The sequence below is a fragment of the Ammodytes marinus genome (genome assembly GCF_949987685.1).
Source record: "Ammodytes marinus genome assembly, chromosome: 9".
Taxonomy (NCBI): domain Eukaryota; kingdom Metazoa; phylum Chordata; class Actinopteri; order Uranoscopiformes; family Ammodytidae; genus Ammodytes; species Ammodytes marinus.
The window spans coordinates 6,350,773-6,370,036 of NC_137213.1; the positions used below are offsets into that span (position 1 = coordinate 6,350,773).

The following is a 19,264-nucleotide window of genomic DNA, read 5'->3' on the forward strand; positions in this document are numbered from 1 at the left end:
CTCCATTTCCTGTTGCTGGCGTTCCCGTATTGAGCTCCCCCTCAAACTAGGAAACAATTCGCTCACAGTCAACCTGTGTGCTTCTGTGCAGCGCTCTCCCTCCCTCCCTCTCTCTCACACACACACACACACACACACACACACACACACACACACACACACACACACACACACACACACACACACACACACACACACACACAGGGTGTGAGAAGTCACATTACTGTAGACAGAAATAAAGTGTGGCGATACTTTGGGATAATAATATCGGTGGCGGCGGTCCGGGACGCTGCGCAGCCTAGCTTAGCCCAGCCTAGCTGTCCAACTTCATTGTACAACTTCCCCCGGGCAGAAATACCCTCATAAACTCTGGAAAATGAAGCGTGGTGGTTTGGATTGAGCACCAGACCTTATAACCAGCTAGATTATTTATTTGGTGATTTACAGGACAATGGGCCGCCGATGATAATGTTACCAGAGATAACACTGCGTGACTACGTGGCTAGTTAATTCCGGTTAAGTTATCCTGTGAGCTCCTCGGGGGCTAAAGTGTATGGTGTCTTGACATGCTGGTTAGAAAGCAACACATGTGAATTCCTTTTGTCTTTAATAGTTTTTTTGTTGCGTTTGCGGGTTAGATTTAGCCATTTCTCTGACAGCCTCTGGACGTGAAGATGTTCCATCAGAATAAATTCCCCCCCGGCACTATTTTGCATCGACACCGCTGCTGTTTCCCGGGGTTAGCCCCGCCCTAGATGATTGTGATTGGTTTAAAGAAATAAAAACAGGCCAGCCCAGTTTCCCCCCCGAATAGACGGCTCTAAACGGTGTGCTTCCAGACCATACTACTTGCTGTAGTTTGGTCTGGCTTTGCGAGACTACTTTGGGTTTAACACATAGAGTGCACAAACTATAGCCCCTTTTACACAGAGATTGCGGCATATTGACGGAACAACATCACTCCAAAATGCCGGCGTTGCTTGCTTCTGTGTTATTTACACAGAACCAAGCAACGCCGGCCTGCTGGCGCATCAGTAGCTCCTTTTACACAGCGCTCCGGAATGAAAGAGGTGCGGTTTTACGGGACATCAGGCCGTCGTGATTAATGTTAAACACACGTCCTTCAATGCTAACATGGTCGCATGTTTAGAACGTAGGCTATGTAACGTCAAACGCCCCCCGGTTCCGCAACAACAAGTTGGAGCATTTAAACAGAGAGGCGGAACTGATTGTGTCGGGAATCTTACTACCCCCCGAGGTAGTAAAATTCCCGGAACAATCTCTCGCACCTTTCTTCCCTCGTTCCGCAACTGTCGCATTTGAACAGCAGGGCGGAGGGCCGAAAGGCCGGCATATTCCCGGCTTTCACTGGCTGTGTAAAAGGGGCTAATACCTCCCTTTACCAGGGACGTTAACAGATAGGACGCAAGGGTGGATGGAGCCCCTGCCCTTCTGTCCCCCCAAGAGTCCAAAAGTCACCTTCATAAAAAATAAATTAAAATATATAAATATTTTCTTAATTATATCAACTTTAAAGACAATAATGTAGCCTATACTATGCCGTATCCATTTAGAAAGTAGCCTATTCAGCATGTCAAAAGTGTTCCTCTTTAAGGGTGTTTAAAGGTCAGCTATTCTGAAGAATTGTTGTTGTCAAAATAAGTGAATATCTCCTCGCGATCCGCTACCTGTCTGTACTGTGTGCGCCGGAAAAAAAGATTGTGTTAATGCAAAGCCTCGCCTCGTAAAACAGGTATAAACAAAGGAGACCCACTGTATCTAGCAACCTACCAGTGTATAGAACCTAGGCTGTGTAGTAAAACTAGATTTTTTTTTTAACATTTTCAGTCCACACACTGGACAGGATCATGAGGAGATATTCACAGATTTTGACAAAAACAACAAGCATTCTCCAGAATCACTGACAGAAAAAAGCCGACAATTGTTCCCAATTTTTGTTGCTCAAGCCCCTGCCCCCCAAACATGTGCGTGGCTATGCCACTCTGCGCACGCACGCACGCACGCGCACACACACACACACACACACACACACACACACACACACACACACACACACACACACACACACACACACACACACACACACACACACACTTGCTCATCCTCCTTCTTTATCCTCCTTCCTCTGGCTCACACACTCCTCTTTCATCCCTGCGCGCTCATCTCCATCCTATTCCTTCTCTCATCTGGGTTTATCTCTCTTTTCGTTCTCCTTCCTTCCCTTCTATCCCGTCTCTCTCTCTCCATAGGGCTCACTCTTTTTCAACCAATCGCATGCCGAAAGAGGCGGGGCTTCCACAGACGAAGGATGGACAGAGCGTGTGCATGATAGAGAGAGAGAGAAGAGGAAAGCAGAGGAGAGCGCTGGTGGTGGGAAAGAGACGCTTTCCTTCTCTCAGCTATACACTTGGAGAAACAACGCCAGGCTTTTGACACAGTGAGTGATGACCGAGAACCTGCGGCCCCCCAGAATAAAAAAAACGAAGGAATAAAAGCCCCACACAGAGAGAGAAAGAAGAGAGGAGAGAAGAGAAGAGAAGAGAGGAGGGGGCTGGGGGTTGTGGATACCTGTGAGTGTGTGTCCGCTTTGGCCGCAGGTGCGCTACAATCTCAACTGAGGGGAGTTTTTTTCCCCGGGTAGGGAAGAAGTGAAATATCTCCCTAAACGGATTATTTCTGAAAGCAAACTTTTTTCAACGTTTCGCAGCGCACATTTCAACCCCTCCACTATTTTAACTCGACACCTTCAATCGGAGATTGTGTTGAGATCCGTGTGGACTGTTTTGCTGAACGCAGGTTGCCCTGAACAGCGTTTTTCCAATTCCAAATCAGAAATCTAAAACTCCAAACTTGTTTTTTAGTGTGCTAAGGCGAAACGGTCTTACCCATTATTAGCCTACATCGGTGTTTTTTTTTGTGCGAAGAAGAACACAATGTCTGGATTATCACAGCCACTACTGCTCAGCCTTGACCGGGGAAGAGAGGAAGAGTGAAGGAGGATAAAGAGTCGAAAGAGGAGAAGGAAGGAAGAGAAGTAGGTGGCGTTTGGCATCCGTCCACTACCAGTTCGTTTTTCGCCTTTGCCGCTCAAGTCCTCCCCATCTATTTTCTTTACTGGATACACGGAAACACAGCAAGGGGAGGACCTGCGTTCACACCCTGGGTGAGTTTGCAATCTCGGGAGAATTACAAATGGTTTATGGTTTTCTGTGCGCCTACATCGTGCCAGGCGCCTTTTTATTTTTACGCGCAGTGCATTCCCCATAATAATTACGCACGGGTTAAAAAATGCGGGTTGGCTTTGCATGGTCAGTAGTGTGACAACGTTTATTAAGTCGTGACTCGTGGTCGATCAGCAGCACAGAGTGAGGAAGGAGAGCTGCGAATTTGAATATAGATGAAGCAGAGATGAGCTCTTTTTTCTGTCTTGTGTCAGTGTGTTCCTTATTGGCGCAGAAATGAATGTTGTGCAAAGGAGAGTGCTAGTGCAAATCAGCGCAGCGGTGGGACATGTGGGTCTTCTTGGGACTTTAACAACCCTCTTAATACATGTTCCTGTGTGGATATTATTTGTGTAAATGTGTCTCGATGTGATTTGAAGGTTTTAAAACACGTGCAAATGCTGCAGGGTCGAGTCTAACCGTGAAGTGGGAATGTGTGTGTGTTTGGGTGTGTGAGTGCTTAATTGTTTTGGATTCGTGCAATGTAACTTTACAGCGTGTTGTTGCATGTTCCTGTGTGTGTGTGCGTGTGTGCACCACATCCACTCCTGTCACATCATTTTTATACACTGGTGCTGAATCTGACTTGTCCTTCAGCCTCTGCTTTGCTTCATCTCACAAACGTGTGTGTGTGTGTGTGTGTGTGTGTGTGTGTGTGTGTGTGTGTGTGTGTGTGTGTGAGAGAGTGTGTTTTTGCCTGTTCTGCCTCTCATAACAAGTGCATGCATACCTTCCTGCACGCTCTCTTACTCTCTATCGCTCTTTCTCTGCCTGTGTGTGTGATATTGTTGCCCCATCAGTCACCCTGAATGTTTGCTACGCACCGCGTAATTTCTCAGTAACTCTCTGAACCGTGTAAGCACAAACATTTACCTGTCAGCTACTTTGTATTGGAGACTATACTCTTGTATGTATGTGTATGTATGTGTCTGTGAGGAAAAAACCCTTTGGGGAGCTGAAACTGCTGCTGCCTGCGATTTATACTTAAGACCCACTGCCACTGCCAGGGACCCAGGCTGGGGAAGTGGGCTTGTCAAACATATCATGAAAATAAGTAAAAAAAAAAATCCAGGTCGAATCATTACATACAGTGGTGGTACTCCCACACGCACCTGAAGAGTACTGTGTGTTTGACAGCTCTCTCCACATTTGTACGTTTATATGGAAGGGAGGCATGTTGACATTTGACATGTGGACATTTTCTCTGTTGTACCCAAGCGTGTAGGGTACACACTGAACAGCTGAGTGCATGGAACACAGAGCTTGCTATTTAATGGCAGTGTGTATGAATATCAGCGCTGATATATCTTGACTCAAATGACGACGAAAGGGACTAACAAACATTCAAGCCGGAGATGAGTGATGGATGAATGTCCATTATAGGATGAGCTCACAGGGCAAACTCAAGTAAGTAGATAGATAGATAGATAGATAGATAGATAGATAGATAGATAGATAGATAGATAGATAGATAGATAGATAGATAGATAGATAGATAGATAGATATGTAAATTCAGGTAAATCCAGTAGCTCAAAAAGTCAGTCAACAGACTAAAAAACTACAAAATGTACACAAAATGCATAACACAGCAGCCTTGTCTTTTTTGATATAGTAAATTGTGTGTTTTTTCATGTGTGGCTAAAGCAGGACCTCTACACAACGTTTCCATATCAAGCCCCTCTCTGTGGACTTGATCTGCACGAGATTAGGGCCGGGCAATATGGCTGCAATCAATATCATGATATTACAGGAGCACTGTAGTGATTCACTATTACACCTCAGTAGTTAGCAGACCTGACAGAGATAGCTCTGTGCAAAGAATGGTTCAAATCGATTGCAGCTAAGCAGAGGCAAAGGCAGCCTTTTTTATCCTTCTCTGTGTCCATCTCCATTAAAAAAGGTCTGGATCCTATCTTCCCCTAATGTAACCAAGAGGCCCCTCTTTGTTTGACCCTCTCCGTGTGGTACATGCCCATGTCTTTCAAACGCCATGCCTCGCAGTCTGTTACACAGGCTTTCTGTTAACAAGGCTACACACCTAAAGTGAGATATCCCAGTGTTGTTAGTTGGTCAATTTTTCTCAGAAAATTGACAAGAGCCTGCAGTGAACAATAGACGATGTAAAGACATGCCCCCCCTTTTAAAATTAATATGTTACAGTGTAGGCCTACAACTATATGGCAAATACATTATGTTGCAATAAAATTGTACAATGTATAGATTTTACCACTCGTATGGATTGCATTAAACCAAACTATTCAATTATTTAAAATAATTCACTTTATTATATCAAACAAGCAATGCTTTGACCCTAACTTCATGGCAAATGAATACAGTAACACTTACAATAAATACTTTAGTTACAAAGTCAACAAAAATATGCAAAAGGTTGTGTAAAATGAACAAAAAAACATATGTAGGAAATGTAGGGTAAAATGGGTGAATACTAACATGCATAATCTGCGTATCAAAAGCTTGTTGTATTCCTCCTTTTATGCCCAACAGCGATTAGAATCACATCAGTGAGCCACAACGTTTCACGGGTAACATGTTTCTTTATCACCATGAATAACACGCACACTCTACTTCTGGCCCAAATACTCACCAGAGCACCAAATATGGATTAATACGCCAATTAAAATAGTTCCCCCAAAATGTACTATATCCTCCTGTTTGAATAACATTTGCTAAAAACTACAGTGGACATCCATTTTAGGAAATTACTGAGCCTTAAAAAAAAACATTGTTTTATGACAACTATTGTTCTATGACAGTGTAGAACGGACTAACACATTGCTGGTTTTGGTCTTATCGTTGAATTTGTGGACAATAATAAACAAGACTCATAATTGCTTATAGTTAACGCTACAGTGTTTAATATTGGAGTATTTAGCACCATCTAGTGTGAGATTCTAGATTACAACGCTCCCATGCTAACCGCTCCCTTTGGGAGAATTTAAAGAAGCTACGGTGGCCTCCGAGGACAAGAAGCTAGTAGTCACTAAAGAAGGCATCATTCACCACTGCCTCAAGTCTTTCTACAATAACAAGCGATGAGGTGAAAATGTATTTAGTTATTTTTTCTATAGTACTTATTCTTCGTCTTCCAACAGGTGGATTTCCCCACTATGTATAGAAACACTAAACTGGTAAAGTTTTGTGCTACTGTAGAAACATGGCGGTGCAACATGGCTGCCCGCGTGGAGGGTGCCCCACTCCTGTGTAGATATAAAAAAACGTAGTCCGAGGTATATATAAGAACACTGTTATATTGATTATACATTGATGAAAACATACTTATGAATATTATTTTACATTTCTTACAATTCTGCTCTGAAAAAAATGCCAATACAGTCTACACACTGTACCTTTTAAACAAATCTTCTTACAAAGTGTAAGTTTATCCCCTAACTGTCTTGGTTCAGAATCATAAAGTTTTTGGGGCGATATCCACAGCAGGTGGAATAATTTCTAATATTCACCAATCATCTGTATGTATTCTCTCAGCTCAGGAAAGCAATACAATTAGATCATAATTAAACTATTTCTCATTTTGCTCTAGGACTGTCAGGAATTCATGCAAAAGGTCCTCAGGTGGACCAACTCGGTACTTGCGGTACTGTTAATACAAACGTGCAAAAGTACATCCATTAGTATGGATTAGTTTATATGCCTAAAGTATCCCACAGCTGATATAGACGGGGCCTCGACAGACACATTTCGTAGCTAACAACTCCAGCTACGACCCCTTAACGATGTCAGTTTGATTATCCACAGTAATATAGTAGTACAGGCTTTGGCTTGGCACTATTTCTGGCTTTTTCACTGTGAAAATGTTTCCACAGGAATGTATCATTTGGGGTTTTGGTGAAGCCTTGTTCTTCAGAGAAAAAAGGGGGCTGTCAATGGGAGGCTTAATGGATTTTCAACCAAACTTAAAGGGTTCAGAATTTCCTCAAATATCCTGGAGGCAGCTGTGGTTCCAGTGAAAGTACTATCAAGTGAGAAACAAAATGGAATATCCCCGTTTCAGTATTGTCCAGCAACTCCAAAAGAAAAGTCACTTTCACCTCTCTCTTATTATCTACTATTTCTCCTACTCGTTTTTCCTCGCACTCTCTCCATACAATATTATCCAAGCTCTCTCTCTCTCTCTCTCTCTCTCTCTCTCTCTGACCTTTTTGCTCCGATCTAAACACCGGTCGCCGGATCCGCTGTTGCTCCCATTGTGAGTCGCAGCAGAGGAGTGCATCAGCTAAATGCGTGTATATAAATGTAAATGTGGGCTCTCAGCATGTATGCTCTTTAGAGATTGCCTAGTGGCGTATGATATGAGCTGTGCCCTTCAAACTGCAAGGACACCGGGAGATATTTTCTCTAATGATTGATACATAATAGCAGGGCATTTTCAATATGCCACACTCTCGATATTGTGAGATGTCCTTTGCCAGATAAGCGGCACACAGGTTTGTGTAATGTTCAAGTCGAGCCGTGGAACCACCTCAGTGTAATGGCAGTTTTTCACAAATATGCAAAGATTGCTTTTCTATGGTGTGTGTGTGGGAGGCTATACTATCCCATCGCTCACTCAGTATTGGTTAACAATGGGTTTTATGGTTCAAGGAAGGCTGAACAATAAAACCCATTGAAAGAATATCCATCTTATCCCTATCACTCGACTTACATAATGAACCAAAAGACCAAGTTGTCGTAGAAATGTTTTATAGACTCATCACATTAAAGATTTCATCGAACCATATATCATGACACTGAAAAATTTATTAAAGTGCCGCATTTAATGTGCTAGATTCCAGATTTCCTCTATACCAGGGGTGTCAAACTCATTTTGGTTCGAGGGCCACATACAGCCTCTCTGATCTCAAGTGGGATCACAAGGGATCTCTGTAGCCCCCAGGAAATGTCTTAGTAAAGGCTGCTGCTGGCCAAGGGAATAGGAGCGCCGCAGCAAAACTTTTGGCGTTTTTTTGCTCAAAGATGCCAATACGCACTAATGAAATAAACAACTGTTTATTTGAATACAAAAGAGCCGCAGACACGACGCCCTTGCTAGCACATTAATTGTTCAGCACTAAAAATAAAAATATGTTATTTAATTTTTTCTTTTTCGGCTTTTACTTTGCCATAAAGCACTGGAGGAAACATTAATAGCGGTGAAGCAAGATTGGCATTTCCCACGTTGCTAAAATTAGCTTTTTTGGGGGGCTGCCCCCTAGTGGCTGGAGTGAGCATTGTGGTTATTTCTTAAAAAAATCATAACTCCTCACAGGAATGGGCTAGAGACTTTTTTTTTAAATTGTCAAAAATATGTGCTCTACAAGTCGCGGGCCGGATTAAATCATCTCGCGGGCCGTATGTTTGACACCACTTCTCTATACAGAAGGGATAGGATGATTTTTCATTATGGTCACACATTTATGGAGATTGTTGGTGTAAAATGATCTGAAGGAATGGCTGGATATAACCAGCGGTAGAAAATGCTCTGGAATCGCATTCAGTTTGGCATCCTTGCTCCATACATCTCTACAACAATTAATCCATCATCACAAACAGCTGTCAATGATTATTATAATGATCGACTTATTCAATAATCTACTAATCGTTTATTTTTTGCACCACTCTTTCCTTGGTCTTTGATAAACTCAAAACATTACATACTGCAGTTTGCTGTACTTAGTATAAACGTCTTTTTTCAGTAGTGCTGACCCATAAACGAATGCTGCCAGGAGCTAGTCTACTTAGCTCTCTGAACTTCTTTTCCAACAGTCTGAGATTTCTCTTATACCTCCCTTGTTTTTTTGCCAGTCATTAATAACGGCAAGTCTGCAGGGGCAAAAGAAAGAGATGAAACAATAGCGTGAAACTACCAACACCACCGCTGCTGCTCAAATCTGGAGCGCTAACATGCCTCTAGTGGCAAACCTTGGAGAAGTGCTTGGTTTCCGTATCGGCTTGTTTTAAGGAAAGACAGGAAGCGACATGAAAGGCAGTTAAACTCTCTCCCTTTCTCTGCCCTCCCCACCCCATCACGTTATGTCTTTGTACATCAAAGTGCTTGTCTCTTCTTAAGGAGAAGCCACATGCCATCCCAGTGCAGCTGTAGTAGGAGGGGATGAGAGGGAATCGGCCTGAGTGAGCAGTGTGTAGTACGCTCCATTGTTGCCCATATGTGCATTAATCCGAAAGCTGGGCTCCAACATGGACTTGTACCAGACCAAAGGCCATGCTGACATTTCAATCTTCACAGGGGGTGGATGAGAAAGTTGGGTCTCTTCTGTGTGTGTGTGTGTGTGTGTGTGTGTGTGTGTGTGTGTGTGTGTGTGTGTGTGTGTGTGTGTGTGTGTGTGTGTGTGTGTGTGTGTGTGTGTGTGTGTGTGTGTGTGTGCTCGCACAAGTGGGTTGGGTGTGTTTAATAACCGTTTTACCACCGCATAGAGAAAAAAAATACAGCTTTCTGATCATCCATCGAGGATTGTTTTTAAGCCTCTACCAAAAATGTTATGGATTAAGCTTTTGAGTTGCGTAGAAAAAATGTCCGCCTCATAAATGAGATTTTCTTTGAAAAAAAAGTCAGTTGAGGGGTTGGTCGTTTTTTTCCCCAGTTGAGCCTGAGGAAATTGTTTTACAGACACTTGTCTCAGGAAGGTCAAGCACAAAATGTTCACAAAATGACTAATGCGCCATTAAGTTCAGTCACTGTCCCACAACACTGAACCCTAAGAGACAAAACAAAGTTACATTATACTACTTAGATTATTGGGGGTTTGGTGAGATTTCGCGAAGGCTTATACATTTTCTAATTAAATACATGTCCATTTTCTTTACAACTTTCATGACCCTATCCGGACCCCCATATCTGGATAAAATCCAGATACAATTTAATACACCTTTGTTTCTGGGGGTGGGGTTGTCATACAACCTCGATGCAACAGCCCCTCTCAACCTCAGCACCAGGATCCTGATTGAGTATGCCAGAAGTCCCGGGTTCAAATCCCGGACGAACCCCCAATTTGCCATGACCGGCTCAAAACCATGATAAAAAACTGAAGTGCCAAACAAAGTTGAAACAAAATGGAATGATTTGTCAACGATAATCAAAATGCATAATGCAATAGAGTGTGAAATGTGTACATGCAGGCATGAGTGTCACCTCTCCCTCCGTCTCACTCTCGGATGACAGTGGCGTTCCTTGATCTGATAACATCTGAATACCCTCAACAAAAAGTTTCTCCAAACTTCTTAAAAAGACAATTTGATGATCATGCCCACTTTACACAGTGATTAGAAAGATAACGCTGTATAAACATTTGCCTTTTCTTGGTTGTTTTGAAGCATACTGAGACCTTTAGAAAGACAACCAATCCGGCTGTATGTGCTGGCTTTCCAGTCGGGGAGTGGTGGTAACCTGAAGCAAATTACAGTGCTGTCTATTTGTTTTTTTGTTAATAAGATTGATGTGTATACTTTATTAGATCATGGTAAAGGCTGTGGTGAGCTTGAAACAAACTGGTTTGTAAGATTTTTAATTGGACCTTCCAAGTGTTTATATTTGTTTGAACAGCCACGCCCAAAAGCAGGGCAAGAGTATCTAGTGTCATAATAGGGGGACAAGTTGCAATAATTGTTAAGTTGGTAATAACGGTGCACATTTGTGGGCAGTCTCTCCTCAAACACATACATTATGTTGCACTAATGTGTTCTTAGACTTCTAAAGTGTCATACGCTGTTTGACGAGACAAACAACCATTTCATTTGCAGCATACTCACCCCTTTACCAATTGCTTCAGGTTGTCTTGATTAAACCTCTCAGAACGAATAGAACAAAGAAAATGCTTTCCCTCGTCTATTATTTTGATGAAACTTTCTGTAGGCACTAGGCAGTGCTCTTTTTTACAGCAAGCACTTCTTCCTTCCTGTATCTGTCAGGAGTAAATTTAAAAAAAAGATCCCCAAATCGACCCGAATTTGCATAAAGAAAATGGAGTGCATTGTTACTTTTAAAACTCATGCATATGTGATGCTGCGGAGTCTAAAACTTCCAGGTCCCTGGCAGATGCTGGAAGAAGGGAACATTAAGGAACACCTAACTTTCTCATAGTTAATGCAATACATTTATGCATGACTTCTTCGGCACTACAATGTTGTGTGACTGCACGCGATTCTCTTTCTCCCACCTTTTTTTCCTCATCTACCTTTAGCTCTTTTGCCTGTCCTCCACTTTCCCGATAATGATTGGGAAAGACATTTAGCGGCGAGGAATACAATGATTATGAGTTGCGGCATCGATCCCCTGGTGTATTAAGCTATCAATCCTCATGATTGATTGGCTCTGACGTCCAAACTTCCGCCATCGATTTTCACTGTTGCCTATTAAAGGAGATTTAACAACCAGACATTTTAACTCTCTCTCTCTCTCTCTCTCTCTCTCACACACACACACACACACACACACACACACACACACACACACACACACACACACACACACACACACACACACACACACACACACACACACACACACACACACACACACACACACACACACACACACACACACACACACACACACACACACACACACACACACACACACACACACACACACACACACACACAGAACCAACCTGCCTTTAGCCAAAAAGGTTAATACTGCAGAAATTTACCAATTGTACTTCCCTGACCCACTTTAACGGCATTCATGTGCCCACTCAGTACTTACACAAGCATTCATTCGCCTCCTCTTTGGAGAGAGTTTTGAAAGGAGGATAAAGGGGTGTAGAGAGTAAGGTCACACATACTTTATAAATCATGCTGTTTTATATCATACACGGAGGGTAGATCATTTTGCATCCTAGTCAAACAGGGCTGCTTTAACCTTGTCTCTCACATTCAGTAAGATACTTGATAGCCCCCGGAATACATTTTTTGCAGCTAAACACAACCTTATTCCCCTCAGATCGAATGGGTTTGCTTCAAAGTGGACTGAAGTGGAACAGCCCGAGTACACTTATTAAAAATACCCTATCAGGCGGCTGCATCAAGTTAAGATTCAACTTTATAGTTCTACAGAGTGTTTTTAAGCGCTTACTTTTTTCCTTCATTGGACATTAAACGCACAATATGTACTATTCCACTGCTAAGGGGGCGCATCAGTGGAGTTGAACGTTCAAAAGCACTGGGTCTCACCAATAATGATGACCAATAGATGAGGTCATGGATCATGGGAACAGCTTCGGCGAGAGTATATGCAGCGGAGGGCAAGGCATTATCGCGCTTCATCACTGTGGAACAAAGCAATACAATACAGCAATATAAAGCTCTGAAGCTACTACTTCTTTCTTTTCTTCTGCCGCGGTTGAGGAGTGAATTCTCCCTGTTTTTAACCAGTCTAAGGTTTACGCCGAAATGTTGAGGAAGCAACATTGTTTAGGTCATTTTGTGAAGTTTGTATGCAAAATCGTTACATAGTTCACCTAAAAAAAAACGTTACAAGTGCAGCACCACAGCTCCATGGTTTATTTTTGTTGAAAAAGCATTGCAATTGGATAACGACCTCCAACTGGTGTACATAGGCCTTATTTTGCTCAAATGTTAGCCATAATGGCCATTAGTGAACAGAGGTCATCCACTACCTGTAACCATCATCACTGAGTGTTTCTCTTAGCTGTCTATCTGTGAAGGGAAACAGGTTTCTGAGAATTATTATCCATAACAGAAGGTAAAAAAAAATATTATGATTAAAAGTCATATTTTATACAACGGCACTTGTTTGTGTTTTTTTTATTATTAATATGTACTACTGAAAATCCCCAAAGTAGAAGAAATAATGACCCTCTGTCTTTTTCTCCACCTCCACATTTCTATGAAAACCTGTGTTCCAACCTGTCTTTGGACCTGTGGATAATATAACATATATTTTCTCCATATTTGTCAGCTTGTCTTGGAGTTCTTCTGCCACTAGTTGCAGTAGGTAGACCAGCATGGTTTAGTAACGATGGGATTTGGTACCTAGGGTTAGTTTCTTGCGGGGGTGGAGGTCATAAAGGGGTGTTTCCATTGTTCCAGTCTAAACACCTTTTATTTTTGGCATGGTACGCAGGCACACACCCTGATACAGAAACGTCAAGTACATATTTTACATCCAAGCTTAGTGCAGCTTTACAATAACATTTCTCTGTATCCAAATGATTAAATGAAATGCTAAAAAGCATCTGTTTGGCTTTCTGTGGATGGCATTGATTTTATGAACAAGTGCGGGAGGGAGTTTGCGCACGGTACAACAGGGACTGTGTGTTAATTCTAATCCCTGTTGAAAACTGAATATCAGCAACAGTAGCAATTGCAGTCTTGCTTTTGTTGACACAGGGAAATGTGATACTTAACTAACTGAAAGTTTTCCAAGTGAAAGGAAGGGAAATGAGTTCCAAATAAAGCGTGCCTCTAATAATGGTAATTTATACATCTTTCTCTTTTCTATTGGCTTGTTTTTTTTGGCGAATTGTGTCTGGCTCAGTTTCTGATTACATATTTAATTCATGAGAAGACTTTCCAAAATGCAGGCTAATAACAAACCCTGCACCCTTTCTTCTCCCCATTTTGGCTGACTTCTCCAATGTGTGTCTTTCAACTTTCTTTTGTGTGCAGTATCGAGAATCTGAAATCAAATCTCATGCAACTCATGTGAATCTGACTTTACATTTGACAAAGTGGAAGTGGATTTGCGTTCTGAGGGATGGCTGTTGTGAAGACACCTTCCCTTAAGGAAGTGTGTGTGTGTGTGTGTGTGTGTGTGTGTGTGTGTGTGTGTGTGTGTGTGTGTGTGTGTGTGTGTGTGTGTGTGTGTATTTGTGCTACCTTTTTTAAAGGCTGAAAAAGTAAAATAGGCTTTTGATATCAACCAATCTTTTCATAAATAATAAAGCAGTTAAGGGGAAGAAACGCAGGCTGATACTTGAGATCAGTGCAGCTGAAAACAGCTGAGGGCAGCTTCAGGACAGCATAGCCCAGCCCAGCCCGAGGTAGGATGGGGAATATTAAGGAAACGTGAGACATGAGGTTTTTTTATGGCAGAGTGATTGACATGCAGTTTACTTTACTCTTTATATCACAGTTTTTCGTGGGTCAAGCAGTGCTGGCATAAATCAATCAGCGGTTTGGCAGCCAATTAATCTGAAACACTTTTTACAATTCATTATCCCTTATCGTGAGCCACAGTAATATTATGCCTTCATAAAAGCACTGAGTGGGTGATACTTTTGCCCTAGGTTTTGCCTCTCAGGCAATATAGAGGCTGCCCTAACAAGTTATATTACAAATGCAGATTATACTTTTTTTTAGCTTTTATTTTTTTTACAGGTTTTCAAACCAAATAAATAATTGATAGTTGACAGCAAGGCCCCTGGGAACTGAACCCCAAATTGCTCCCAATATAGGTGAAAATTAGAAAATATTTTTTATATAGTATAATGTCATCCAGGTTTCTACATTTTCCCAATTCCTACATCGAGGTTGTGCTGGGTTGATTACATCTAATTTAATTATAGGATATAGAAGGTCAAAAAAAGCCTTTGGGCAAATCCAGTTTAATCACATTATCTGCTCAATGCCACCACTGTATTTAAGACAGCATGATGGACCCACTACACCAAGACATCTTTTATTACTACTTTCCTTTCCCTTGGAGTATCATAATTCCGTCCAAGTTTGAAGCGTCACTTTCAACTTGGCGGCTACACTGATCCCAAGTCAGTCGCGCCGTGCCAGCTCCACTGAATAGCTCTAGACAGGATTGAACATTTTGCCTCTACAGTGACGCACTAAGCCAGTCAAGGTCACTATCAACATCACATCAAAAGAAGAAGACATCAGTCCGCTAACGAAGCCATACATCATACTAAGCATCTGGTTCAATTAGAGGCTTGCATAGAGATTATTGAGATGATATTATCCTGGTGCATTCATTAGCTAAGCTTCAATAGGCACCCAACTGATTAAAAAAGCTGTGAGGGGATTTGCTGCTATTGACAGGGAGAGCGAGAGAGAGAGCCGAGCATGCAGGGAGATGATGGAGACACTGGTAATCCAAGGCGATGTAGATGACATGTTTTGGTGTGTGTACAATTGTGTAAATGTGTGTGTTTCTCTGCAAAATGCTTAGGTTTGTGTAGAAGTGTTTACATATGTAAGCCGGCAGTGACAGTTAATGGAGCTTATACATGCTCATGTATGTCTGCTTGTGTGCACTTTGCTGTATGTAGTTGTTACCTAATACATGTGTGGGGCTCAGTGGGGACCCTGTGTGTGTGTGTGTGTGTGTGTGTGTGTGTGTGTGTGTGTGTGTGTGTGTGTGTGTGTGTGTGTGTGTGTGTGTGTGTGTGTGTGTGTGTGTGTGTGTGTGTGTGTGTGTGTGTGTGTGTGTGTGTGTGTGTGTGTGTGTGTGTGTGTGTGTGTGTGTGTGTGTGTGTGTGTGTGTGTGTGTGTGTGTGTGTGTGTGTGTGTGTGTGCGTGCGTGCGTGCTATAGGCGTAAATTCATTGTGATGGATAGAGAGGTCATGTATCCCCTGTTAGACGATGTGATGAAAGAAGAGAGTTGGGTTACATGTATTAGTGATGCAGGCTCTCAGTGACATGAATTGATGAAGCTCTTGGCTTGGTTCTCTTGAAGGGGACACAATGTGCTTTTCTATTGTGTCTGTATAATGGAATATATTTTTCCCCTGTGGGCCCGATGTAGGATTTAAATCCCAGTTGTATTCTATCTTTAATCTAAATGTATCTAAATAGTTTTCATTTTAGGATTCAAAATATTTTCTTGTTTTTGGAAAAAGTCTCAACAGGAAAACACACTCAAATCAACACAAAACCCAACAGTAATACAATACAACATAGCAAAACTTTGACTAACTTCAAATCTAATCCCTCTATTAAAACGTTGTCAACTTAAGTTGATCCCACTCATAACCTTGTGAGTAAGAGAGTTCCCAGTAGATATGTCTGTCCAGAGGATTGGTTCCATAAAGGCCACCACACAATTTCCTGAGAGGTTTCACCGTGTCACTGAGCATCATAGGTGCCCGCAGGGGACTTTATATTACAGCAAGACTCCTGTACAGCTGGGACATAGGTATAAATACAACAACAAACTGTCTTAGATGCCATACAAATAAGAATGTTGTGGACGGTAAACCTGTACAAAGTTGAAAAACCACTTTTTAACACTGCCAAGCAGTGTCTGTATAAGGCAAATTCATAGTAAAGCGCATTAGAAGCAGCATCATGTTCATACAGGTTATGGAAACCCGTTATCTGGTAGCTTTGTGGTTTGAGACATCGACAATTTTACCATAATGTCGCCTATGTCATCCCTGCTGGGGACCTTAGAATGTCCAAATCCTTTACCTCTCCCACAATGCAATGAATTTCTGCATTCACAGGTAAAAATTAAATTCAGTTAAGAGGTTTTGCTGCTTTCCTTTGCATTGTATAAAAGCAAAGTGAATATCTATGGGTTTTCGAAGAGTCAGATAAAACAAGGAATTCAAAGAAAAGAAACACCTCAGACTAACATTATGATGGTCACTGTTCACTATTTTCTGTGAATAGTGCCTATGAAGTAAGCACTGATAAAGTTTGGGAAATTTAAATTATTTGGTAGTTTGCAGCCTCAGATGAACATGAAAAGGGCCAGGTTTCAACACCTTTTATTCAATATTTTTGTCTTTTGTTTTTCAAGATATGCATGGATAACATGAGAATACAGATGGTGGCACACCTTCCCTCTTTACTTTACCTTCCTTCTCCTACTGAAGCATCTTTTTAATCAGGAAATGATCCAGGACTGTTTCATCTCATTCTATTTCTCAGAGGAGAAGTGAAGTGTCCAAGGACTTTGGAAAGACATGCCAGGAACAGAGTGCTCTCCCCTCTAATGGATCTGAAGACATTGTACTTTTCCAATACTTACCGTTGCACTGCTCGACATATTGAGGGGGGGAGGGGCTGGGGTGGTTGCAATCTAAAATACCCTCAAAATGCTGTAAAATGACAAACTAATCTAGCCGGCGCAGCAGTGTGCCTGGGTGTGTTTTCCTCTTTGTGATTGCACTACGATCTCTGGTTCTCTCTATCTCGCTCACACACATACACAATAAATCATGGCAGTCTAGCGGGGCATCAGGCTATCCCGGGGTCATCTCAAAATCACCATTTAATGTTTAACGGCAAAGCTCCCTTTGATATCAGTGGCAGATAAAAGTGGAATTTCTTGATTGCCTCGGTCAAAAAGGACCCCACCGCTTGCTGATAAAATGATTGGACACGGAAAGCCGGCTTAGATCAAAGGATCCCGGACGAGCCCCCCGACACACTCACACTGCGGGGCCGGGAGAAAAAGGCTAGGGGCCCGTCCAATCACCCATACCAGCAGGGGGCCCCCTCTCAACACTGTCGCTACTTTTTTAATTGGCCACAGAAATAAAGAAAATGGAGGGCTTTAGGGCCTCGGGGGGTCACCAGAGAACTCAGGCTGGAGCCCATTACTCACTCAAGAGCAGATAGGAAGGGTCAGATCAGGTGGAGGGTCGCTGGAACACTGATTGCACTTGTCGAGGGAGAGTCTCCATCGGAGCGCAATGGAGACTACTCCGCTGCCCTTGTCTTCTGAATCAGAAAAAGGTGGCCGATGGAACGGAGGAGAAGGCAGCCGGAATTAAGAGCGTGGCTAGAGAAAAAAAAAAGGTATTGATTTTTTATGAGAGAGAAGACTTGCTCCCCAACAATTGAGAGCAATATCATATTAAACCCTGTTGCAGGGCTCCCAGAATGAGAAAATAAAGCCAGTGAATCAACCCCTCTCCCCCCCTGGAGATTTTTAATAACTTCCAGCCACAACTGCAGCACGGGGAGAATTACAGCCTGTGAGATAATTGGAAAGATATCAGCGCGCCAATTGCTCGGTTGGTCGGACCATTCGAAACATGCATTATTCATGAGCAGTGGTTCAGGTATTGTTCTGAAGAGTGACGGGGGTTGTAAGAACACTATGTGACCTTTTGTGTAAAAAGCAGCAGAATGCAAATTGAATTACTGTTTGATGAACATTCATCCAGTAGAACTCGCAAGAGAAATATAGAACAAGCTGCAGTTTAGACGCTCTTACTGAGATTAACTGATAGCGTTTTTTTCCAGGTGAAAAAGTTCAAAACTGCTTCACATTGGGTAAACTGAGCTACAGTATGAGATGGGTGTATCTTTCCCTCCATCCCTGGTTAAATATGATGGCTATCATGGAACAGTTGTTGAGATTTGGACCCAAGTGGTAGAACCACTGACCATCATACATTCAGCCATTCTATTCTGCTATCGTGGTTTTATTTATGAAAGATTATAGATGTGAATAAGGTTTTTCAAGCATCTATTCCACAGGCTTCTGAAACCCAATCCCTTATATTACTGTATCATAATAGATGTGTGTCCTAAGAATGCCATCACCCATCCCACCACTTATACATCCATTCATAATCCGTTCATTCACTCCCTTCCCAGTCCAGCTTTGCAACATTATAAACCTCTATGTTTGATCGTGTAAGCATTAGCAGCTCAGAATAGTGCATGATATTTACTGCAATGAAACCAAACCACCCATGTTATTAACACCGCATCACATATGTGTACAGAAACCAATGCGCCAAAGACTCTGTTTGCATACCATCTTGTGTGCTGGTTTTCACGCTGCACACTGACTGAGCTCACAGAGTGTAAAGAGGGACAGCAGAGGAAAGGGGGGAAAAATGGAGATTAATGGCTTAGGCTTAATTAAAATCTCCGGAAACCAATGGTGGGAAAATTAAAATGTTCCTCACAGATTAATATTCCCACCACGGCCCCAGCTTCACAACACAGTGGAGCCAAGCGTGACCATCTCGTGATGTCTCCTATGCCTTGTAACGTTTCCTACACGTAATTGGAAACGAGGGAGCAGTTCTAAACAAAGTTGTCAGC

The 19,264-nt window shown here is 42.2% G+C and overlaps 1 protein-coding gene across 1 annotated transcript in view; it reads left to right on the plus strand.

Annotated features, from left to right (window-relative positions):
• The first annotated feature begins 2,480 nt into the window (after positions 1-2,480).
• The window catches only part of brinp2 (bone morphogenetic protein/retinoic acid inducible neural-specific 2), a 223,717-nt gene continuing 206,933 nt past the window's right edge, over positions 2,481-19,264 (plus strand). Inside the window, exon 1 of the mRNA XM_080033521.1 lies at positions 2,481-3,184. The gene's annotated coding sequence lies outside the window, so the exon portion shown is untranslated. The remainder of the gene's footprint in view (positions 3,185-19,264) is intronic.